Source organism: Lutra lutra, chromosome 1 (genome assembly GCF_902655055.1).
Source record: "Lutra lutra chromosome 1, mLutLut1.2, whole genome shotgun sequence".
NCBI lineage: Eukaryota > Metazoa > Chordata > Mammalia > Carnivora > Mustelidae > Lutra > Lutra lutra.
Genome location: NC_062278.1, coordinates 37,558,151 through 37,584,874, shown reverse-complemented (window position 1 = coordinate 37,584,874; position 26,724 = coordinate 37,558,151).

Below are 26,724 nucleotides of genomic sequence, written 5' to 3'. Positions count from 1 at the left end.
GAGTATTTAAACTGAGAATTTGACTCTGGGGGTAGGGTCAGAAACTGCATTTTTAAGTTTTTGGATGATATACTGCTATTGCTGGTCCAAGGAACATATGTTTAAAACCACCAGTTTAAAGAAATATTAGTGGGAAGGCTGAAATTTTAAGAGCCAGTGAGTGATTTGCAGATCTCTCTCTCCCTCTCTTTTTCCTCCATCTGCCCTGGAAACCTGCAACCTCCACACACTGGCTTCTCTGTTAGTCTGGATCCCAGATGGAGGAGATGCGGAGAGCCTGAGTGAAAAAATACACATAACATACAGGTAACAAGAGCAAGAATCCAACTTTGTTGCTTCAAGTAACTAAGATTTACAGGTTGTAGGTTTCCATAGCATGCATAATCTAACTCAAATTCACTGAAAAATATGCATTGCAATGTTTAAAACATCATTAAAAATAACTAATTATAAGCAAGAGAAAATCATTTCTACATCTCTTTTCTTTTCTTGTCTCAATTAAATTTGCGCTCATTTCTTTATATTAGCTAAATTAAACTTTCTACCTTAATTTCAAAGTACATAAGAAATAGTTAAATAGGTAATTATATAAATTAAAATGAACTATACATTTTTATAGATCAAATTTGATAAAAAGTGACTTTATTAGTTTTTGGTAAAAATATAATTTTGGATAACTGAAGAAGTTTGTTGACTAATTGTTTGCATGGCTTGGGACAATAATTGCTTAACCGAAAAATAATGTAGAGCAAAAGTAGAGTATACCAAATACAAGTCTTACTGGATCTAGGAAATAAATGAATAACATTATAGTTTTCAAATAAGTGAATTTCAATTAATGAGCAAACTTAATACTGAGGTTAGAGAAAGTTTTTCAATTCTTTTTTCTCAAAGTCATCATCTACAAGGTAAGGAGAATATTTCTCACAAATAAAATATATACCAAAAAAAGGTAGCATTTTAAAATGATTCCAGAGTACTGATTATTACTTTTTGTTCAAGCCACAGGCCTTTTTACTTTAGACATACAGACTTGAAGAATCCATCATATCTCATATTCTGTGTATTGGCATTCAGATTGTAGACTGGAAACATTTGACCTACTATGTAGAAAACAACCTTTTCATTTGACATATTTTGAAAAAATCAAAATATACATATTGAATCAGATTAATGTGTCTTAAATATCCTCGATTTTTATAAGATTATATCAGCACTGTGAGATCATTCAACTCTGAAAAATTAAAGTACAAAGACCTACAAGTTGAAAAGGTAAGAATTTTTCATTGTTAGATCTATCTGATTAGACTACAACAACAAACTGTTTATCAAATGGCTGTTGAAGGGAAGAATACTTTTGCTTTTCCTCTCAGCATTGCTTTATGTTTTTCCTCTCAGCTACTTTAGCTTTATTAAATCACTGTTTATAATTTCTGTATATAAATTTTTTTCTTTGGCAATCTAAAAAATATGATGTTAAATATTATTTATTGCTTAAGTAGTATAATGTTTGTTCATACTATGCATATAGTGCACACTATGTAATATAATGTGTACCCCTTATCAAAAAATTTAATTGGTTGGGCACCTTGGTGTCTCAGTGCTTGGGCCTCTGCCTTCGGCTCAGGTCATGATCTCGGGGTCCTGGGATCGAGTCCCACATCGGGCTCTCTGCTCTGCGGGGAGCCTGCTTCCTCCTCTCTCTCTGCCTCTGCCTGCCTCTCTGCCCACTTGTGATCTCTCTCTGTCAAATAAATAAAATCTTTAAAAAAAATTTAATTGGTATAAAAATTACTCTATCATGAAATATCTTCTTTGAAATAAGGTGGGATCTTCAAATAACTAAGGAAAATTCAAGCAACTTTGAAAATCTGGGAGTCGTCTAAGGAATTTTGTTCACATTATTTAATTTTAGAGAAATGGAAAAGTGTCCAACCTAACCAATTTTTAAACTTTTGGGATTTTTTTCTTAACAATTTAGAGGTTGAGAAAATACTCATGAAATTTCATGTGTCATTTTCTGTATGTGTATATGTACATATATATATACACACACAGACACACACACAGAAAATTCTGTATATATATATATATACACACACAGAATAAAATAATATATATACATAATAAAATAGTATATATAATATATATTATATATTAAATATATATATATATATATACAGAATTTTCTGTGTGTGTATATATATATTTAAAGATTTTATTTATTTATTTATTTGACAGACAGAGATCACAAGTAGACAGAGAGTCAGGCAGAGAGAGAGAGAGGGAGAAGTAGGCTCTGCACTGAGCAGAGGGCCTGATGCAGGGCTCAATCCCAGGACCCCAGGACCCCGGGATCATGACCAGAGCCAAAGACAGAGGCTTTAACCCACTGAGCCACTCAGACACCCCTATATGTCACATTCTACTGCAGACTTTCTGTAACTCAATTATTTTGTATAAAGTATTACTATAAAATAAAAATTAACTTTTCAAAGTGTTAAGTATGCTTTATGTTCTACACACAATTCTTACATAGAACCTGTATGAATGTAATTTTTGAGTACGTCTATACATACACATGTACTTATGTGTATGCATGTGTACATATATGAAATATATATGCAAACAATAGACACATATGTGATTTTATTGGGCCTTCATTTGGCATTTGACATAAATAAATTCTAGGAGTACCTTGATGGCTCAGCTAGGCATTCAACTCTTGATTTTGGCACAGGTAATGATCTCTGGATGGAGCCCTGTTTCAGCCTCCTTGATCAGTGGGGAGTCTGTTGGAGATTTTTTCCTCTCTCTCCCTCAGTTCCTCCCCCCACCCCATTCTCCCTTTCTCTCTCTCTCTCACTTTCTCTTGTGTGATTATGGAGGTCAAAAAGTTCTCTGATCTGCCATCTGCAAGTTGGAGAATCAGGTAAGTTATATAATTCAGTCTTAGTCCAAGGCCAGAGAATACAGAGGCCAAAGGTGTGAGTCCCAGTCCTAGCTGAGTCCAGAGACAAGAGAAGATGGATGTCCTAACTCCAACAAAAAGAGCAAATCCACACTTTCTTTGACTTTTTGTTCTATTTCTGCCTCCAGCAGATTGAATGGTATCTACCCATAATGTATCAGTTCATTTTGCCCACCATTAAAATGTTAATCTCTTCCAGAAACACCTCACAAACACAACCAGAAATAATGTTTTACCAGACTTCTGAGTATCCCTTAGCTCAGTCAAGTTAACATATAAAATTAACCATCTAATCATCCATTGTTATCTTGCAACTCTTCTTGGAATATTTTTTCATGGCCTTTTTGTCTCTGTTGTATTTTTTAACATTAAGATGGACTTTTTTTTTTTCCAGATTTATTCAGCTTCCTAGAGCAAATTGTTTTTTAATAAGCATTCTTTATGTGACTCATTTTTTAAGATTCTTTTCCTTATTATTATTCTCTTCATGCACAGTAAAGTATCAAAGTAATTTTCAGTTACTTTTGTCTCATTTATTTCCTTCAGTATGAACTACAAATCTACATAAGCACTACCAAAACATAGTTAATACTCTAGTTCTGCCTCCTCACTCTTCACATTTTCCTTTGAAGAAAGTAGGAAAAGTTTCCTATATTATACTTAAGTAGGAAATACATAATACCATTTAACAATAAATATTTATTGGACACTTGAGATATCATAACTCATCAAGATATTTAATTTGACTGTAATGTACACAATGTACACAATAATATCATATTATTAGCAGTTTTTCGTAATTTCAAGATTTTTGTATATGATACTTTTATGAAGTTTTACCATATTCCCATGAGTGAACTAAACAGGTGATGGTGTTTTTCCTTCATTGTTAACTATTCAATTTACTGGAATTTAAAGCCTTTTGTTCATTAATTATTCTCATCTATGTTTTATATTTACTCAATGAAACTAATTTCTGAGAGTCTTATTTTGAGCTATAGAAGAACAAGAAAAAATGAGCTATCTGCTCTAATTTCATAATCAACATTATTTGTTTTCTGGGTAGCCATAAAACACTAATATCATACAAATACTTATGCTCCTTACTTACGTATTTTTTCTTCCATACTATGTTTTTACTTTGTCCCTATAAATGCTATGCTTGCAATATTAAGAATACTTGCTTTATATTAGTTATATTATAAAATTAATGTGAATAATGTAGAAGAAGAAAAGGTATACTTTGACAATTGATGAAATTAGGTATTCCTAATTTCTTTAAAAAAAGTGTATTTTGGGGGGCGCCTGGGTGGCTCAGTGGGTTAAGCCTCTGCCTTCGGCTCAGGTCATGATCTCAGGGTCCTGGGATCGAGCCCCACGTCGGGCTCTCTGCTCAGCGGGGAGCCTGCTTCCTCCTCTCTCTCTGCCTGCCTCTCTGTCTACTTGTGATTTCTGTCTGTCAGATAAATAAATAAAATCTTAAAAAAAAAAAGTGTATTTTTTTTCCAATTAAATGAAGGTTTACCAAAGAAAATTTTTACTGGCTATCATCATAAGGCTAGTGGGTATTATTCACCAAGCAAAATGTGCCAAAATAAGTTATATATTCATCATTCAATTCTATTTTGTTCCAATATAGCTAAAGATCAAAAGGTTTATGAGAATATTTCTTCTACACTTACGGATTTCAAACTTTCTGAAGGAATAAATTAGGCCTCTAAGTATTACTTTAAATGCCCATAATAGATAACAAACCAGTTCTAATTTAACAAATCCATAACTAGACCATCATATTTCATGTTTATACTTAATTCTTTCTCTTATTAATACTTGCAATTACTAAGAGAAACTGTATTATTTATTTTATATGCATATTCATTATCAGAATTTATATATTCAAGGCTATTTCTCTGTTTAATAATATATGTTTTAGAATATTTTTAAAAAACACAATTGTATATAATATTTTACTTTGCAAGTTTTGCTATTTTATGAGAACTTTTATAGCATCTAATTCTGCTACTCTTTAATTTTAGTGTTTTTCTGTTATGCTAAATTTGTGATTTGTGGAAGGCACAGAAATAAGCAAATATGTTAATTCTATAAAATTTAATATTCTGTAGAAACATTATTATAACCTTTTTAATTATACAAAAATGAATATATAGTTCATGTTTTATCAAAAATAAAAGATTTCCTTAACACAGTAACAAATCAATTAATTAAGATTTAAGTAAATGTCTGAAGAAAATAGAACTTTTTCAATATGGCACTAATGCTCTATCAGACCATAAAAAGAAATAATGAAGCAAGGTGAAATTAGCACTAAGAAGAAAAAGGGCAGAGCTTTCATCGTGTTTAAAAATGTGAGACCAAGTCAGCTTCTATTAAATTATTGCTATTTATTTAAAATAATTTTCCAGGTAGGACACTTTCTTCACCTATCTCTTCCCTTTTGATATGTGGAGGGTGCAAGTACAAAGAGAGTCAAGAGAGTAACCTTTCTGTTAATCTTTCGGTGATTTCTTGTGTAATTCATTTTCAAACAACAGAAAATTTATCTTTATTTCCTAAAAAAAATATATACTAGAACGAATATTCTTAGAGATTCTAAAAAAATATTAAGTACTTTTTTTAGAAATGATTAATTAGAATGATGTGTCTATGAGAAAAAATAAAGATTTATATCTTAGTATTGAAATGTACTGTTTTATATAAAAGTATCATTAGGCATATTTGATGCCTGTATAAAATAATACAATCACTTTGAAAAACAAGTTTCTCACTTGAAAAATGTTTTCTCAGAAACAGACTTCTCAGGGGTATCTGGATGGCTTAGTTGGTTAAGAGGCAGCCTTCCACTCAGATCATGACCCCGGGTCCTGGAATTAAGCCCCACATCGAACTCGTCTGCTTCACATTCCCCCTGCTCTTACACTCTTGCTTGCTCACTCTATCTCTCTCTCTCCATCTCAAACAAATAAAAATAAAATATTTTAAAAAATGGACTTATCTTAAAATGAAAGTGCATATATCCTGGGGCGCCTGGGTGGCTCAGTGGGTAAAGCCTCTGCCTTTGGCTCAGGCTGAGGTCATGATCTCAGGGTCCTGGGATCATGAGATCCCAGAGAGCCAGCTTCCACATCTCTCTCTGCCTCCCTCTATGCCTACTTGTGATCTCTCTGTCAAATAAATAGATTTTTTAAAAATCTTAAAAAATGAATTTCTGGAATGGATAAAAACTAAGCTATGCTGTTAGAAATCATAGCAGTGATTGAACGGTTGACTAAAAATGAACATGACAATTTATTGAGATGAGAGAAATATTGTGCATCTTAATGGGCCTGAAGTTTACAGTAATAGACATATGTCAAAACTCATCAAACTCCTTTCTTTCTTCCTTCCCTCCATTTGTTTTTCCTTCCTTCCTTCCTTGGCCTTATTAAAAAGCCATTAAGCAGAAAGTAAGTAGGGCAGCATCCCAGTAAAGTTCAGAAATTGCTCATATATGAGGGTTTAAATGAATACATAAATAAATACAAGGAAGATAATTGGATCCAAGTTTCACATTTGGAGAAAAGATTGTCAAATATGATAAGAGTGAAGGTTAGAATGCATCTTAAAGTATTGTACTGATCTTTGAGGTAGAGATGTGAATTCATAAATATAGGAATAATTGTAGATGTCTTACTATGTTTGTGGTTATGTGTGTATGACTTCATCCACTGAAGAACCTGGAACCAGCAAGTCCACAACAGAAATGAGAATTCTTAGAATTCAGAACTTGGTCAATAAATATTTTTTACTAAAAGGAACTACCATTTCTTAGAGAATTATTGATTCCAGGGCTGGGGCTGGGAAAGAACATGGGTCTGGAAAATATTTGTTGCACAAGAAACAAGGAAATATTCAAAGAATAGAGAAGACTCATTATAAAAACACAGAAGCTAGTTTAAAGAGGCTAGCACTGTCATTGGCCCAACTGAACAAACTGAGTTCCAAACATAACAGTATTTATGTTTATCACATTGAATAAAATAAGAATCCACTAATCCACAGATCAAATAAAAAAGTAAATAGGAAAATAAAAATGTTTTCATTATAGTAGAGTACTGAGTATCAAATTTAGAAGACATGGTAAAATCAGAAATTTACCCTTTAATATCATCACAATTAAATACAGGCAAGTAACATTAACTGATGTTTAAGAGTGACTGGAACCTGGATGAGAAATAGAATATCTGCATAGTCTCTCTGTATGCACGCCCAAAGTACTTATCTATTTTAAAAAGGGAGAAAGAAGCAACTTTACCATAGAGAATCCTTACTGATAGCATCTCAAATAATTACATCAAACATCACAAATGACAGAACAAATTCATATTGCATAGCCCCAGTTAGGGTATAATGATAAGAAAACAAAGGTAATCCTGTGATATTTCTACTCAAGGACATAACTTTAATCATAAGGAAACATGAGACAAATTAAAAAACATTCTAAAAAAAATATGGTTCCCTTATCTTCAATAATGTGTAGGATAGTAAACTCAAGAACAAACAAAGAATTATTCTGGACCAAATGACATCTACAGGTAAAATGATCTTGATCTGGATCTTTTTGATATGAAGTATGTTATTGGAAAAAATTTTAGTATTTGAATTAAGTATCTGAATTAAGTGTAAATAGTGTATTTTTAAACTGTTCTTCATTTTTTCCTGTAACTTTGAAATTAATTTGAAATAAGTAGGAAAAAAAAACAATGGCTTATTGAATCATGCACCTTTTTTGCAATTATACCTGCAATGTGTATACTGTTGTAAATTATAGGTTCATTAAGGGGCTCAGAAGGACCTCAAACAAAATTTCATGGCATTGATCTTCATCATTCCTTCTGTATGGTCAAGATTAGTGTCCAGCGCCAGAGTTAAGCTTTTTTCCCCAATTTTTTATTGTAGTAAAATAACTACAACATGAAAATTTATTAACTTGTATTTTTAAGTGTACAGGTCAGTGATATTAAGTACATTCATATTATTGTGCAACCATTACCACCATATAATTCCAGAACTCTTCATTTTGCAAAACTGAATCTCTATACCTACTACGCAATAACGCTCCATGATTGCTTCCTCCCCAGCCTAACCCTGGCAGCTTCCATTCTACTTTTTTTTGTTTGTTTGTTTTTTTGTTTTTGTTTTTGTTTTTTAATTTATTTATTTGACAGAGATCACAAGTAGGCAGAGAGAGAGGAATGGAAGCAGTCTCCCCGCTGAGCAGGGAGCCCAATATGGGGCGCGATCCGAGGATGCTGGGATCATGACCTGAGCCAAAGGCAAAGGTTTTAACCCACTGAGCCACCCAGATGCCCCATCTAGTTCTTTTTTTAACCTCCCTTTTCCCTTCTTTGGCCCCTAGGCTTTAGTAACCACCATTCAACTTTCTGTTATTGTGAGTTCAACTTTTTTTTTTCTTTTTTTAAAGATTCTACATACAAGCAGGACTGTGGAATATTTATCTTTCTGTGTCTGTTTATTTCACTTAGCCGAATGTTCTCCAGGTTCATCCATGTTGTCACAAATGGCAGGATATCCTTCTTTATTAAGGTTGAATCATTTTCTATTTTTTTGTGTGTGTGTGTATATATATGTGTGTATGTGTATGTGTGTGTGTGTGTGTACATATATGTATGTATATATGTATATACACTACATTTTATTTATCCATTCATCAATCAGTAGACATTTTGGTTGCTTCCATATTTTGGCTATTGTTAATAATGCTGCAAAGACCATGGGAGTACAAACATCTCCTCAAGAGAGTGATTGATTTCTTTTGGATATATAACCAAAGGTGAGATCGCTGAAACATATGGTAGTTCTATTTTCAATTTTTTGAGGAGCATCCATGCTGCTTTCCCTAGGGGTTGTATCAATTTATGTTCTGACCAATGGTATACAGGATTCCCTTTTCATAATACCCTTGCCAACTCCTGTTATCCTTTGACTTTCCAATGTTAGCTGTCCTAAAAAATGTGAGGTGTTATCTCACTGTGGGTTTGATAAGCATTTCCCTGATGAGTAGTAATGTTGAGTATCTTCGTCTATCATATACCTGTCTGCCATTGGTATGTCTTCCTTAGAAAAAATGTCTATGCAGGTCTTTTGCTTAATTTTAAATCAGGTTATTTGTGAGGGCTTCTGCTATTGTATTGTAAGAGTTCCTTATATATTTTAGATATTAATCCCTTATTAGATATATAGTTGCAATTTTTTTTCTCATTCTATAGTTTGCCTTCTCACTGTGTTTCTTCTGCTGTGCAGAACTCTATAGTTTGATATAGGACCACTTTATTTTTGCATTTGTTACGTGTGCTTCTGGTGTCGAATCAAAAAATCATTGTCAAGACCAAGGTCAAGGATCTTTCCATTTTCTTCAAGGATTTTTACAGTTTTAGGCCTTACATTTGAGCTTTGAAGTAATTTTGAGTTGATATTTGTGTAGAGTATAAGAGAAGGGTCTGATTTAAAAATTTTGCATGTGGTTTTCAGTTTTCCAAACACTGTTTAGTGAAGAGACTGTTCTTTCTCCATTGAAAACAGTAAAGAAAGCCTTTAGAGGGAGGCAAGGGTAAGATCCACTCAAATGAGCATGGAGCAGTTTGTAGAAATCAATTCAGTGTCCAGAGGTTTCAGCTTTCTCAATGATGCTATTTCCTTTGGCCTATCACTGATATTTCAGTTTTTAATCTGTACCTATGAATCATTTATTTTTATCTACAGTCTTCTTTCTCACCCTGTCTGTATGAAGTATTTTAATATATTTTCTATGAATTTGTCTCCTGTGTCTATACTTGGAATATATGTCCCATTGTTTTGCTGCACACATTTTAAAATTATAATTTATGTTATACACTTCTATTTCTTACATTTTATTTCTTCAGTGTGTTTTTTTTTAAGATTAATACATGGTGGTATATGTATAACTGGCTAGTTGCTAATAATTAATACTCTGTGAGATGCCTGCACCACATTTCAATTATTCATCCTTCTGAGGACAGACAATAGTTTGTATAAGTCCTTATATGTCTCCTTCCAAGCACTTATGTGAGAATATCTTTTCTATGTAATTTTTGGGTCATGGGTTGTATATACATTTAATTTGACCAAGAAGAGTGAGACTGTTCTTAAGGATACCTGCCCTGGCAGATCACAACGGGGGCTCTATTTCCCCATATCCTGGCAAGACTCACCATTGTCTAATTTGATAGGTCTAATATGATATCTAATTATTTTTACTTCAATTTGTTTGACTACTAATGAATTATAAAGTATCTTCATATCTTTCTTAGTTTATGAATTTCCTGTTTTATACATTTCCTTTCTCTCTGGCTCATTTTCCTATTTGGACTTCTATCTTTTTTCTAGCTGGTTTACAGTTACCACTATATTTGAGTACAATTTCTATATGCTTAATATTAATTCTTTTTAGCTTTATGCATTATTTCTTTTCTATATTTTTCATGATATCTTTATTAAATATTATCCCTTTTATCATCTTTTATTTGTTTTGCTTCATGGTTAGTGCTTTCAAAATCTTGTTTAAGAAATTCTTCAAAGTATCTTAGTAACAATGATAGTCTTTAACAATTTGTTTACTGACTTTACAGTTTTATTTTTCATCAAATTTTTAAACCATTTGGAGTTCACCTTTCTGTTTGGAATTAGGTAGAGATCCAAGTTATTTTTCTCCATGTAATGAGTCAATTTTTACAACACTATCTAATAAGCAATCTGTCCTTTCTACATATATTTGTGATGCCACCTTTACCATACATTAACTTTTCATATATTCATGAGCATGATTCTCAGAAACATTAGGAGGAAGCAGTTGGCAAAGTTTGTGATCCAGGAAGAGGAGTTAGAACGAAACATTTAAAAATGGTCAGGGCAGACCAGTTTCCATCAATTTCACTCTTGCATTGAGCATTGATCTTGCCCTGATACTACTCCTATTGCTTCAGATTGATCAAGAATCAACAGATAAAAGAACAGTGGTATTTAAACCGTACTTTCAAAAGTATTTTCTCTCTGCCTCTCTCAGTTGTTTTGTAGCCATCAGCTTCCCCACATACACTGACCCTAGAGAGACTCCAGTCTCCCTGTAGATTTCTCAAGTTGGTTTCACCTATTGTTATTAGTTACTAGAATGACATTTTCCTTTAGCTACTGCAGCTGTTCTAGGCTTGTTTCTCTCAGCTGACTGAGCTTGCAGTTGATTTGGCATGAACCAGAATCTCAATGCCTTATTAATATACCTGTTTCCCTAAGTCTCCCAAATTATTTTATCATATTCTTTTTTATTATGCCATCAAGGAATTTCCTTTCTCAATTTACTAGAAACCATCTCTTGTCATCCTTGTTCCTTGATAGTCTTAGGCTTTTAGAAACAAATATCTTGTAGGATCATTCTTTGAGGTAAGGAATCAGAGAACCTGCTATCTGGTTAATTGGGAAAAAAGAAAGGAGAAAACATGGGAAAAAATAGTAGCTTTTTAAAGGACGTCTTCCATATGTATATTCATGAGAACTACAAAGAATCTGTATACCACTTTATGACAACTTCCAATTCAGGATTATTTGTGTAATGCTTTATAATTTACAGAGTGCCTTGAAATCCGTGGACTCACAGAAGGATAAGCTGGTAAAGTACATTTTCCTCACTAATGTGCATATAAATGAGGTCCAGTCAGCATCTCACAATGTAGTCAGATGTATTGATCCTCCAATTTTTCACATATAGTAAGATTTATTTATTTATTTATTTATTTATTTTAACAGAGAGATCAGAATTAAGCAGGTGGGGGTGGGGGGTTGGGAATCAGGCTCCCCGCTGAGCAGAGAGCCCAATATGTACCTCAATCCCAGGACCTTGAGATCATGACCTGAGCTGAAAGCAGAGGCTTAACCCACTGAGCCACCAAGGTGCCCATATAGTAAGCTTTCTTATTACCAGCAATTTTCAACTAACTGTCCACATATGGTTATACTGCTTAAGGAATTTTTCATGTTAGCTAACAAAAGTGCCTGCCTTTCTCTTATCACACATTATTTTACTGAGGTGCCAATTATTATGCCCTGAGGAAAGAAAAACTAATTTTGTTATTAGCTTAGGTACAACACAACTAAGAAGTTAAATCTACTACAGAAAATCACTTCATATAAATTCTTTTTAAATTAACTGCACTTTTAGATTATTCATGCCACTGCTTCTCTCCAATAACATGGATAAGTGAAAGTTGATGAAATTGCTAAATTGAGTTCTTCAGAACAGCAAACTGGAAAGTTTCCAGGAAGTTAACACTTTTCTTGATTGAAGATCAAATCATTTATTTTAAGGAATAGTCTCTTCACAGTATCACCCCAGAGCATTTGAACTGGGGGTTTCAAAATCACAGTTTGAAGTTTTTCATCTCACCAACTCCCACATCGAAGCTAGGGTCAAATATGTTGAAGTTATGAAACAATGTACTCTAAACTAGAACCAAAGAATTTTTTAAAAGTGGGAGTTATAAGAAAGTCAAGCAAATGCAATCCCATTTTTTTTCCTACTTTCAGACTTTCAAACTTCAAGAGAAATGCTTCTGAAATCTTTATATCATGTTACATAATCCCATTTAAAAATTTCAGTCTGCTTTAGAGGCTATGTTTACATGATTATTCTGATGAAATTACATGAATAATTTTAAAATATTTGTTGTAATATTGAAATGGTCGATATGTTGATTGGCTAGAAGAATTGCTTATTTATTTTGAGGCTGTATAGGCAATCAGATTACATATGTTCTGTATTAGCTCTATTTCACAATAAATTTAATTTTTTCACATATTCTTCCCCCTCTAGTATTTTTTCAACATCTTAGTTTCCAAAGACCTTTTTTTTTTTTAAAGATTTTATTTATTTATTTGACAGACAGAAATCACAAGTAGGCAGAGAGGCAGGCAGAGAGAAGGAGGAAAGGGGCTCCCAGCTGAGCAGAGAGCCTGATGCAGGACTCGATCCCAGGACCCTGAGATCATGACCTGAACTGAAGGCAGAGGCTTAACCCCTGAGCCACCCAGGCACCCCTCCAAAGACTTTTAATAACATAAATAATTAGTGTACCCCACTGCCTTCTTGGTAATAAAATCTAAATGCAATTTCCCTTTTGCTGACTTTCTAGTGGAGTCCCTCTGATGTTACATTTCCCTGTGAGGAGATTTCACTAGCACCCTAATGGGTAGATTTATGGCAAGCCCTGTGAGACATTTTTCTAGCAATTTCTGCCAGTGGCACTCCAGTGACTTCTCTGCCACTCAGTGGTTAAGACTGCGCTTCTCTAACAAGGTCTGGATCTAACCTTCAGGGTCTTCTTCTGTAGATGTCTCAACTGTAGAGGTAGTAGCTACACTTGTATATGCTATTCTTACGTTCTTTGGAATTCTCTTTACATCTTACTAAACAATTCCTCATTGCTCTATTTCCCTGTTATGGTTAATAACTTTTTATATTAAATTCTTCAAATTACTATATGGTTTCTACCTCCTAATTGAATCCCAGTTAACACATATAGAGATGATAGTAGATTGAAGCTGAACAAGATTTTCACTTCCTGTTGGCTGCTCACAAATAGGAAGGTTGAACTTAAAAATAACAAATGCTGATAGAGTTTATTCTTGTGGAAAATATAGTCCCACAGAAAATGGTGTAACTTAAAATGGCGAGTGGAAGAGACAGATACCGATGTGATGGAATAAACAGGTGGTCAAAAAAATGTCAACAGTAGGGACGCCTGGGTGGCTCAGTTGGTTAAGCAGCTGCCTTCGGCTCAGGTCGTGATCCCAGCGTCCTGGGATCGAGTCCCGCATCGGGCTCCTTGCTTGGCGGGGAGCCTGCTTCTCCCTCTGCCTCTGCCTGCCATTCTGTCTGCCTGTGCTCGCTTGCTCTACTCTCTCTCTGACAAATAAATAAAATCTAAAAAAAAAAAAAAATGTCAACAGTGATCACAAACACAAAGCAATTCATATAAATAAAGACTAGTCCTTAAAATATTGTCTCTTCATAATCTTACCTCAGAATATTTAAAATGGATATCAAAAACCCAAAGAATTGGGGCGCCTGAGTGACTCAGTTGGTTAAGCATCTGCCTTCTGCTGAGGTCATGATCCCAGGGTCCTGGGATCAAGCCCCCTATGGAGCCCCATGTCCAGCCCCAAGTCCAGGACCAGGTCCAGCAGCCCTCTCCACTGATCAGTAGGGAGTCTGCTTCTCTCTCTCCCGCTGCCCCTCCCCTGACTCATTCTCTCTCTCTCCCTCTCTCTCTCTCTCTCCACCCTCCCCCCTAGGTCACTTTCAAATAAATTAAAACTTTAAAAAAAAAAAGAACCCAAAGAAAGAGTGTATTTTATGAGTGTGAAAATTAACTTTAAACCTAAAAATACAGAGTTGAGAAGATAGTAGTTAGTAAACACCACCCCCCCATTTTGCCTTTGCTATATACTATATAAGTGAGTGCAAAATTTTTAACCAAAGGCAATTTCAGAGAAATTGGTCTCCTTGATGGAGAGCCCTGCTCCAATTATCAAGGGTTTTTTTTTTCTTTGTTTTTTTTTTGTTTTTTGTTTTTTGTTTCTACTCTAAAAGAGTACTCTATTTTTAATCATTGTTTATTTTGTAAAAGCATTCAGCCAGCAATTTTTTTAGGTCAATACTCACTACACATTCTTGGATAATGTCCAGTAACCTTGGATATGTAATTAGAACAGATGGCAATGTAAACAAAAATAATACAGTCCTAGCGTCTTAAGCACAACCCTTAATTAATTTAACATATATTAAGGTAATTAATTGTGATATTTCAATTGAGATAAGTTATAGGACATTTTGATCACCTCAAAAACTGCATGCAAACTACAAATATTACAGCACTATCAGTTATAGCTTACATAGATACAGTGCCATATCACCATAAGAAGTAGTTTATTTGGGGGTTCTAAACTTAAAAACAATCTGGGTTAATATACATTTCACTTGAATTTTCAAAAAATTAGATGATTTAGAGCTGATACCAAACTGAAGTCTCATATAAATAGTTGAAAATCACAATTCCAACATTTTCTCTTATTATAAAAATAATCAACTTCTGAAAAAAATCTTTAAACATTTAATCTTTTTAAAAAAATTCTTTGGATAATTTTTAGAATAAAGATTTCTGAGTACTGGGTGTGGTGCATAAACAATGAATCTTAGAACCACTGAGAAAAAAAATAAAGTTACAAAAAAAATAGGCAAGCATAAAGAAAAAGACTTCTGAGAAGATTTCAAGACAATCGAACTAAAAAATTCATTGTGAACTGTAATCTCATTGCCTTGAAACATACACTTTATTTAAATAAGCTGAGGGGCACCTGGGTGGCTCAATGGGTTAAGCCTCTGCCTTCGTCTAGGGTCATGATCAAAGGATTCTGGGATCGAGCCCTGCATTGGGCTCTCTGCTCAGCAGGGAATCTGCTTCCCCCTCTTTCTCTGTGCCTGCCTCTCTGCCTACTTGTGATCTCTATCTGTCAAATAAATAAATAAATGAAATATTTAACAAATAAATAAATAAATAAATAAATAAATAAATGATAAGCTGATTTACTATTTCGCCTTATTTTCTGATAATTAATATAAAAACTTTAAAACAGAATTTATTAAGCCTAGTGTTGTCAGTTTTGCTCTGAGTAATTGCAGCTTAATTTTACAAAACAAATACATTGAACAAATAACATTTTACAAATCAAATAATACAGTTCAGACCTTGTCTAGTATTTTTTTTAAAGATTTTATTTATTTATTTGAGATAGAGAGATCACAAGTAGCCAGAGAGGAAGGTAAAGAGAGAGGGGGAAGCAGGCTCCCCATTGAGCAGACAGCCCAATGTGGGGCTTGATCCCATGACCCGAGACCATGACGTGAGCTGAAGGCAGAGGCTTAACCCGCTCCCTCTCACCTTGTCTAGTTTTTAATTTCATCCATTTTATCTTTAAGGGTGCCACCTGACACACACCTGTGGCAAAGCCTAGTTTTAGCTTCTAGTCCCGTTTTCACCTTGGGAAACATTCTGGAACTTAACAGCAGGCACCTCTGTTACTAACCTAATGGAAGTAAAGGCCTGATATTGATAAATGTGTTTCTTTTTAGTATGAACTTTTGACCTTTCTAAGTAAAAATGGACTATTATTCATGAGGGAGTAGAGATAACCACACGTTGCTTGCCATGCTCTCAGAGCCACCCCTGCAGGAAAACAGCCACACCTTCAGAGCCACCTCCAAGGGCTAACAGAATAGGAAAGACCTAGCTGCAGAGCTGGCTTAAAAGCCACTTGTGGTGGACTTTCAGGAGCTGAGCACGTGCACAAAGGGAAGGAATTGTCCTTAACTACCTTTAATGTCACAACAAAAGCTCATTAGACATTCATAAATATGCAATACACAAATACAATGATCACAAAGTGCATCATGTGATACAACCACCAGCTGTCAATCAAAAGTGCCAATCAAAACTGAATTGACATACACACAAAGGAGGCTTAAAAGGACACAACTAAAGCAGCTTTAGTCCTTGCCACTCTTGCTCTGCTTTCACTCTTGAAAGTGTAGTATACTTATCTACTCAATAAACTCTATCTCCCAATTCTCCTTGGGTCTCCAATTCTTTGGTGCATCTGGGACCAGAACCAAGCGACTGAGTAAAGGACTTTTACTTTTTGCTTTTTTTCACAAGGGCAGGTGGTCAGTGCTTTTGTCAGAAAACCTTTCCTTTTGCTAATCTCCTGCTGTCTGCTTAGCTGCTTCAAACACCATACTGTGTCATCTTAAAAATTCCCAGTGGTAACTGCTTTCCTTTGTCTGCTCTGCGGTGCATTGTGGTGCGGGTACCAAGATCAGCAGGAACTCCTCTGAACAGAAAACAACTTTCTCAGACTCATCTATCATCAGCCCCTAAACTGCATACATTTTGGCATTTTGGCTGAACAATTAGTCTCATTGCCTTAGAGGATATTATACTATTTTAAAATATAGTTTTGACAATGTAACCATTTCCCATAGAATTGGTTTAATCAACTCAATCAGAGAGCATTTGATTAGTAGGATTATGGCCTAATTAACTCTAGGAAAGACAACATCCACCTAAATAACCATTATTATTTCCGGGTTTGTTTTTTATTTCCTAAGCACAAATCTAGGAATACACTTTGAGAACCATGTGTACTTAAGACTCTGTATTCTTTTTTTAATTTTGTAGTTACAAATTAATATGAATTACCACTAATGTGGAATTTGGCTATTGAACCAACTAGATTGCCCATTTCTCCAAGAACAGCCCTGAGTCTGATGCATTCTTTAAAAAGCCCAATTCACTGTTCATTTTTCCACTCTTCATGTAATGCCATTCCAATATTAATGTAATTGTTTGGCTTTTTAAATTCTACTGACCATAATTCAAACAATTATGTTTCATAGTACTTTTCTTGAAAAACATGTCTTCAATCCATGTGATTTTAGTGAGCATTATCCATATTAACTCCTACCAGATTCCACCTCCTGCCCTTGGTCACGAGGATGGACACATGATGCAAGGGGGCAAAGAGAATTTTATTTTTTTTTTTAGATTATGTTGATATGACTACTGACTTGCTGTGAGGATTATCTCCCCTTTTACTCTTTTTAAGCTTAAGCTAATTTAGTTTTGGTTTCTATCATTTACAATGAAAACACCTTGACTGATGTAAAATCTAGCACTTATCTTTTCAAAATAAGTGATATTATATCACTTATATTGAAATCTATAAAAAATCTACAAATTAACATATTCAACTCATCTATCAGGAATTACATTTTATATTTTTATTTTAACTTATGCAACTACAAATGTGCAGAGTTCTTTTTTTTTTCATTATTTTTATTAACATATAATATTTTATTTGCCCCAGGGGTACAGGTCTGTGAATCGTCAGGCTTACACATTCACAGCACTCACCATATCACATACCCTCCCCAATGTCCATAAATGAACCACCCTCTCCATTCCACCCCTCTCCCCAGGAACCCTCAGTTTGTTCTCTGAGATTAAGAGTCTCTTATGGTTTGTCTCCTTCCTGATCCCATCGTGTTTCACTTTTTCCTTATCTACCCCCACAATCCCCCACTCTGCCTCTCAAATTCCTCATATCAGGAAGATCATATGATAATTGTTTTACTCTGATTGACTTATTTTGCTCAGCATAATACCCTCTAGTTCCATCCATGCCATTGTAAATGGCTAGATTTCATTTCTTTTGATGGCTGCACAGTATTCCATTTTATATATATATATACCACTTCTTCTTTATCCATTCATCCATTGATGGACATCTAGGTTCTCTCCATAGTTTGGCTATTGTGGACATTGCTTCTATAAACAATTGGGTGCACATGCTCCTTCAGATCACTGCCTTTGTATCTTTAGGGTAAATACACAGTAGTGCAATTGCCAGGGGGTAGGTTAGCTCTGTTTTCAACTTTTTGAGGAACCTCCATATTAGTTTCCAGAGTGGCTACACCAGCTTATATTCCCACCAATAGTGTAGGGGGGTTCTCCTTTCTCTGCATCCTCTCTAACATCTGTCATTTCCTGGCTTATTAATTTTAGGCATTCTGACTGGTGTGATGTGATATCTCATTGTGGTTTTGATTTGTATTTCCCTGATGCAGAGTGATGTGGAGCACTTTTTCATGTGTCTGTTGACATCTAGATGTCTTCCTAGAAGAAGTGTCTGTTCATGTCCTCTACCCATTTCTTGATTGGATTATTTGTTCTTTGGGTGTTGAGTTTGATAAGTTCTTTATAGATTTTGGATACTAGTCCTTTATCTGTTACGTCATTTGCAAATATCTTCTCCCAACTGTCAGTTGTCTTTTGTTTTGTTGACTGTTTCCTTTGTTGTGCAAAACCTTTTGATCTTGATGAAGTCTCAATAGTTCATTTTTGTCCTTGTTTCCCTTGCCTTTGGCGATGTTTCTACGAAGAAGTTGTTGCAGCTGAGGTCGAAGAGGTTTGCTGCCTGTGTTCTCCTCAACGATTTTGATGGATTCCTGTCTCACATTGAGGTCTTTCATCCATTTTGAGTCTATTTTTGTGTGTGGTGTAAGGAAATGGTCCAGTTTCATTCTTCTGCATGTGGCTGTCCATGTTTCCCAACACCATCTGTTGAAGAGAATGTCTTTTTTCCATTGGACATTCTTTCCTGGTTTGTCAAAGATTGGTTGATCATAGAATTGAGGGTCTATTTCTGGGCTGTCTATTTTGTTCCATTGATCTATATGTCTGCATTTGTGCCAATACCATAATGTCTTGATGATTATAGCTTTGTAATAGAGCTTGAAGTCTGGACCTGTGATGCCACCAACTTTGGCTTTCTTTTTCAACATTCCTCTGGCTATTTGGGGTCTTTGCTCATTCCACATACATTTTAGGATTATTTATTCCATCTTTTGCAGGGGAAAATGATGGTATTTTGATAGGGACTGCATTAAATGTGTAGATTGCTTTAGGTAGCATAAACATTTTCACAATATTTGTTCTTCCAATCCATAAGCATGGAACACTTTTCCATTTCTTTGTGTCTTCCTCAATTTCTTTCATGAATACTTTATAGTTTTCTGAGTACAGATCCTCTTTGGTTTGCCTCTTTGGTTAGGTTTATTCCTAAGTATCTTATGGTTTTGGGTGCAATTGTAAATGGGATTGACTCCTTAATTTCTCTTTCTTCTGTTTTGTTGTTGGTGTATAGAAATGCAACTGATTTCTGTGCATTGATTTTATATCCTGACACTTTACTAAATCCCTGTGTGAGTTCTAGCAGTTTTGGAGTGGAGTCCTTTTTGTTTTTCACATAAAGTATCATATCATCTGCAAAGAGTGATAGTTTGACTTCTTCTTTGCTGATTCAGATGCCTTTAATTCCTTTTTGTTGTCTGGTTGCTAAGGCTAGGACTTCTAGTGTTATGTTGAATAGAAGTGGTGATAGTTGACATCCCTGTCATGTTCCTGAACTTAGCAGAAATCTGTTTTTCCCCTTAGAGAATGATATTCTCTGTGGGTTTTTCATGGATGGCTTTGATGATATTGAGGTAGGTACCCTCTATCCTACACTGTGAAAAGTTTTGATAGAGAAAGGATGCTGTACTTTGTCAAATGTTTTTTTCAGAATTTATTGAGAGTATCATATGGTTCTTGTACTTTCTTTTATTAATGTATTGTATCACATTGATTGATTTGTGGATGTTGAACCAACCTTGCAGCACTGGAATATATCCTACCTGTTCATGGATAATAATTCTTTTAACATACTATTGGGTCCTATTGGCTAGTATGTTGGTGAGAATTTTCGCATCTGTGTTCTCCAAGAATCTTGGTCTGTAATTCTCTTTTTTGATGGGGACTTTGTCTGGTTTTGGGATCAAGGTAATGCTGGCCTCATAAAATGAGTTTGGCAGTTTTCCTTCCCTTTCTACTTTTTGGAACAGTTTCAGGAGAATAGCTATGAATTCTTCTTTAAATGTTTGGTAGAATTTCCCTGGGAAGCCTTCTGCCTCTGGGCTATTGTTTGTTGGGAGATTTTTGATGACTGCTTCAATCTCCTTACTGGTTATGGGTCTGTTCAGGTTTTCTGTTTCTTCCTGGTTCAGTTTTGGTAGTTTATATGTCTCTAGGAATGCATCCATTTCTTCCAGTTTGTCAAACTTGCTGGGGTATAGTTGCTCATAATATGTTCTTATAATTGTCTGTATTTCTTTGGTGTTGGTTGTGATTTCTCCTTTTTAATTCATGATTTTATTTATTTGGGTCCTTTTTCTCTTTTCTTTTTGATAAGTCTGGCCAGGAGATTATCAATCTTATTAATTCTTTCAAAGAACCAGCTCATAGTTTCATTGATCTGTTCTACTGTTCTTGTAGAACAGTAGAGTTTCCTGTAGAAAGCATATCAATGGGTCTTGGTTTTTTATGCATTCTGATACGCTGTGTCTTTTGATTTGGCATTTAGCCCATTTACATTCAGAGTAACTATTGAAAGATATGATTTTAGTGTCATTGTATTGTGTGTAACATGACTGTTACTGTCTATTGTCTCTGTTCCTTCTGGTCTACAGCTTTTAGGCTCTCTCTTTGCTTAGAGGACCTCTTTCAATATTTCCTGTAGGGCTGCTTTGGTGCTTGCAAGTTCTTTCAGTTTTTGTTTGTCCTGGAAACTTTTTAATCTTTCCTTATATTTTCAATGATAGCCAAGCTGGATATGGTATTCTTGGCTGCATATTTTTCTCATTTATTGCTCTAAATATATGATGCCAGTTCTTTCTGGCCTGCCAGGTCTCTGTGGATAGGTCTGCTGCCAATCTAATATTTCTATCATTGTATCTTACATACTTCTTTCCTCATCTATTTTCAGGATTTTCTCTTTGTCACTAAGACTTGTAGTTTTACTATTAGATGACAGGGTGTGGACTTATTTTTATTGATTTTGAGGGGGGGTATTGATTTTGAGTGTTTTATTGATTTTGTATTTTGCTGCTTGTTCCCTTTGCCATATTAGGGAAATTCTCTACAATAATTTGCTCCAATATATCTTCTGCCACTCTCTCTCTTTCTTCTTCTTCTGGAATCCCAATTATTCTAATATTGTTTCTCCTTATGGTATCACTTACCTCTCGAATTATCCTCTCTTGACCCAGTAGTTGTTTGTGTCTCTTTTGATCAGCTTCTCTGAGCAATTGGTCTTCAATATCACTAACTCTCTTCTGCTTCATTTATCCTAGCAGTAGGAGCCTCCATTTTTTTTATTGCACCTCATTAATGGCTTTTTTTTTTATTTCCACTTGGTTAGATTTTAGTTCTTTTATTTCTCCAGAAAGGGATTTATTTCTCCAGACAGGGTTTCTCTAATATCTTCCATGCCTTTTTCAAGCTCAACTAGCACCTTGAGAATCATCATTCTGAACTCTAGATCTGGCATATTAGCAATGTCTGTATTGATCAGGTCCCTAGCCATTGGTACTGCCTCTTTTTCTTTTCTTTTCTTTCTTTTTTTTTTTTTTTTTTTTTTTTTTGTTGTTGTTGTGGTGGTGGTGGTGGTAGTGGTAAGTTTTTACACCTTGTCATTTTATCCAGATAAGAATATATGAACAAGAGAATAAAATACTAAGAGGGTGGCAAAGACCCCAGAAAAATGTATGCTAACCAAATCAGAAGAGACTCCAATCTGGGGGGAAGAAGAAAGAGTATAAAAAAAATCATATATACATACACACACACACACACACACACACACATATACATATATATATTTAATAATATATCAATATTTCAATATATATCAATAAATATATCAATATTTCATGGCTAATTTCTTTCTAGCTTAAAAGAGACATATATAATATGTATATAATATATAATATGTCTCTTTTAAGCTAGAAAGAAATTAGCCATGAAATATTGATCCAAAAAATATTAATTTAATCATATTTAAAAGTTTTCTATATCAACTGGTTTATCAAAGCTTCCTATACCTTTTTGTATATGTTTTGATGGCTTATATTTGTTAGGAAATACATTTCTGAAATTGGGTTTTTTAATTTATCATGTGTAATAGGCACTTTCTGAAAATGGCTCCCAATGATCCTTGCCTCCTGGTACTCTTGTTCTTCTTTAACCACCTCCTCTATCGTTTGATTATACAACTGAGATTATCAAAAGACTATGTCTTCTGTCTCCCCCCCACCCATGCTGTTTTTGCTTGCTTATTCTAATGACACAAACTTTCATGATGTGAGCTTCCCCACAGAGTCTCCCATGTGGTGAAGACTTGAGGAATTTCCACTAATTGCAAGCAAGAAACTTAAGACTCTCATTCCAACCTGAGAAGAACTATAGCCTAATAAGTGATTTCACATGGATGGAAATCTTCCTCAGTTGAGCGTTGAGATAATTGTTGTCCTACCTGAAGCCTTCATGGGCAAGCTTTTGAAAGACTGTGAACCCAAATAACACAGTGAATTCACACCTGGATTCCTGAGAAACTGAAAGTGTAAGATAACAAATGTTGTTTTAAGTCACTGAGTTTTGAGTTAATTTGTTACACAACAATAAATAACCATCCCCATAAAATTGTGTTTAACATTCTTCTATTGTTTTAAGCTCTACTGATTGCTTGTTTTTGTGTCCTTTCTACTTACTAATCTGTATATTTTGTCTCCCTTCTTTTCACTTGTTTTTATTCTTTACTTTTCTTTCTTTTTCAGCATTCTGGAAGAAACAGAATTTAGATTTATCTGTCTTCATGTTATTTATTTAGGATACCACTTGTTGCTCTACTGTATCTTTTACAAGTTTAAGGCAAAATAACAAACAAACAAGCAAACATGTTTATTTCTCAGAAATTTTAAGATTTACTCATGGCAAAGTTCACAGCTTTCTTTTGTGTTTATCCCATGGACATGAAAGTGAAAGGTAGATCCTTTAATTCTTTAAGGAAAAGTTCTAAATATATTAAGCTAAATTGAGTTTCTTTAATTAAATTATTCTATAACCTATCCACTAGATACTTCTTTTTATTGAGAAGATAAATTACACTCCCAGCCATAATTTTATTCATACCAAATTATCCTTGTATTTATTACTTTTTTTTTTTTTTTTAATGGAGAAAGTGTGAGTGGGGGAAAGGGAGGAGAATTGGAAGCAATGGAGAGAGATAGAATCTTTAAGCAGGCTTCATGCCCAGCACAGAGCCTATGCAGAGGCTTGGTCTCTTGACCCTGAGATCATGACCTGAGCCAAAATCAAGAGTCGTCAACTGACTGAGCCACCCAGGCACCCCTCCTCACATATCTAATAAATTTATCTTTATGTTATTAGTTGCTTTAGAGATTGATACTATTAGTGTATTTATCTTTTACCATTATCTAATGTCATTATTTTTATTTATGATGTTAATCATAAACTTTACCCTTTCTTATATTTGCCATCTTGATTTCTGTATTAGTTATCTCCAGTTGCCATAACAGAATGCCATCAACTGAGTGACTGAAACAGCAGAAAAAAAATTATTTCTCGCAGTTCTGAAGTCTGAGAAGGCCGAGATTGAGGTGCTGGCTGATGTGGTTCTTGATTGGAGGCCTCTCTCCTAATCAAATTCTCATTATCTCCTAAAGGTTCTAATCCCCAAAAACCATCACATTTGGGGGATCAGGCCTTTCAATGTAGGAATTGGGGGCGAGGTAGAACACACTCAGTTCACAACAATTTCTAAACTTTTCATAACATTGTTCCAAACATATTTCTAATAAGAAGCCTAAGTAAAGTTCTTAATTCAATCTGTCTGTTTTGTATCAGAAGTTAGTCCATTCATTCTTTAAAGAAAGAAAGTATGATGTAATTTTCAGAAGCTATTTTCAGAAGCTAATGCAGTCTGCAATAGAAAAGACTGGAACAAAAAGAAAAGCCAAGTGACAACAATCTTATACAAGCTATTATTACCATCTGGTGAGGCAATGTAATGGAATTAGTTTTACTCTATAGTACCCCATGTAGACACTAATTTCTTTACTGCTTCTGTTGATCCTTAGAGCAGGATATATTCCTACTAAATATCAATAATTTGGGAAACTAAAACTCTCAAATTCTGCTTGGATATCATCTCTACAATGAAAGTTATATTTTTTTTAAAAAGTTATTTATTTTAAAGAAAGAGAGAGAAAGAGAGCGAGCATGGAAAGGTATAGGGAGATGAAGAAAGAATTCAAGTAGACTCCATGCTGACCCCAGAGCCCAACCTGGGGGTCGATCTCATTAACCTGAGATCATGACCTGAGCTGAAACCAAGAGCTGGATGCTCAACTGACTGCACCACCCAGGTGCAGTTGAATTTTAATCAATAAAAAAATATTTCAAGTCTGTTTTTATTATTAATGCCAATTTGAATTTCTAATTAATGCTAATGTTATTGCAATATAACTAGGTGTGTTCTGTTTCATTTCTACTTAAAAAAATGAAACTGTCATTATGACTTACTAACTTATCAATATTCTCAAAACCATTTATTATGCAAATTTCAAACTTAAAAATTCATGGAAAGAATAACATAGTGATATAATAGTTAATAATCATTAACATTTGACATGTATGCATTATTTACATCTACAGTTCTGAATATAAATATACAAAGATAAATAGTTTGGCAATCACATATGTAAGTATTGCTATTCATTTGGAATTTATCTGAAAAATTTTGCAAAATCATACTTCACCAAGAAGTAGGCATTCTAATTTTAAAAATTTCCTCCATTCACATTATCCAATTTAAGTCTACTTAGGAATTATTTCTTAAAATTATTTAATTTGTAGTTCATATTTAAATGTCTGTAAATTCACCACCATGATAGAAATATCAATGATATACACATTTTCAAATAGGTTCACTTATTGGACTTGACTGTTACATTTTATTGGCATCACTTTTCTAAAAAAATAGCATTGAAGTAAAGAGAAAAAGCTCTTTAATTGTAGAATGGCCCATATTCTTTATTTTATGATTGTTTTCTCATGGTATTACTTAATATCTTTCCCCATTTCCTATATATCATGTAGACTGGAAGCCAGATCGGTCTAACTACCTAAAGAACAGAATGAATACCAGGTAAATATTTCTGGTGGGAATGCAAAAAATTTCTGGTGGGACTGCAAACTGGTGCAGCCACTCTGGAAAACAGTATGGAGTTTCCTCAGAAAATTAAAAACAGAACTACCCTACAATCCAGCAATTACACTACTTGGCAAAAGTACACAAAATAGGGGCGCCTGGGTGGCTCAGTGGGTTAAAGCCTCTGTCTTCGGCTCAGGTCATGATCCCAGGGTCCTGGGATGGAGCCCCACATTGGGCTCTCTGCTCAGCAGGGAGCCTGCTTCCTCCTCTCTCTGACTGCCTCTCTGCCTACTTGTAATCTCTGTCAAATAAATAAATAACATCTTAAAAAAAAAAAAGTACACAAAAATACTGATTTGAAGTGGCCCATGAATCCATCCTTTATGCCAGTATTATTCAACAATAGTCAAACCATAGGAAAGAGCCCAAATGTTCATCCACTGATGAATGGTAAAGAAGATGTGGTATATTTGTACAATGGAGTATCATTACTCTGTATCGAATAGAATGAAATCTTGACATTTTCAAGTATGTGGATGGAACCAGAGGGTATTATGCTAAGCAAAATAAGTCAGTCAGAGAAAGAAAAATACCATATGATTTTACTCATATGTGAAATTTGAGAAACAAAACAAACATATGGGAAGGGGAAAAAAGGGGGAGGGGAGACAAACTATAAGAGACCCTTAACTATAGAGAACATACTGTGGGTTGCTGGAGAGACATGGTGGGAGGAGGGATGACGCTAGGCATTTGTGCTGAATCACATCAGAGGGCGTTTGATACTAGTCTGCCTCATTTTTAGTGATGCTAATTTGAATACTGTTTTTTTTAAAGAAAGGGCTACCAGATCTCAAAAATATAAAAGAATATCATTCCTTCTAGAATTAGGAAGTACCATGTTGGGGGATACTTTGGAATTTTGCAAATATTCTGTCTGTTGTTAAGTTTTCACTGAATTTTTTTTTGGGTTTTCTGAAGATCATTATATGAATCAC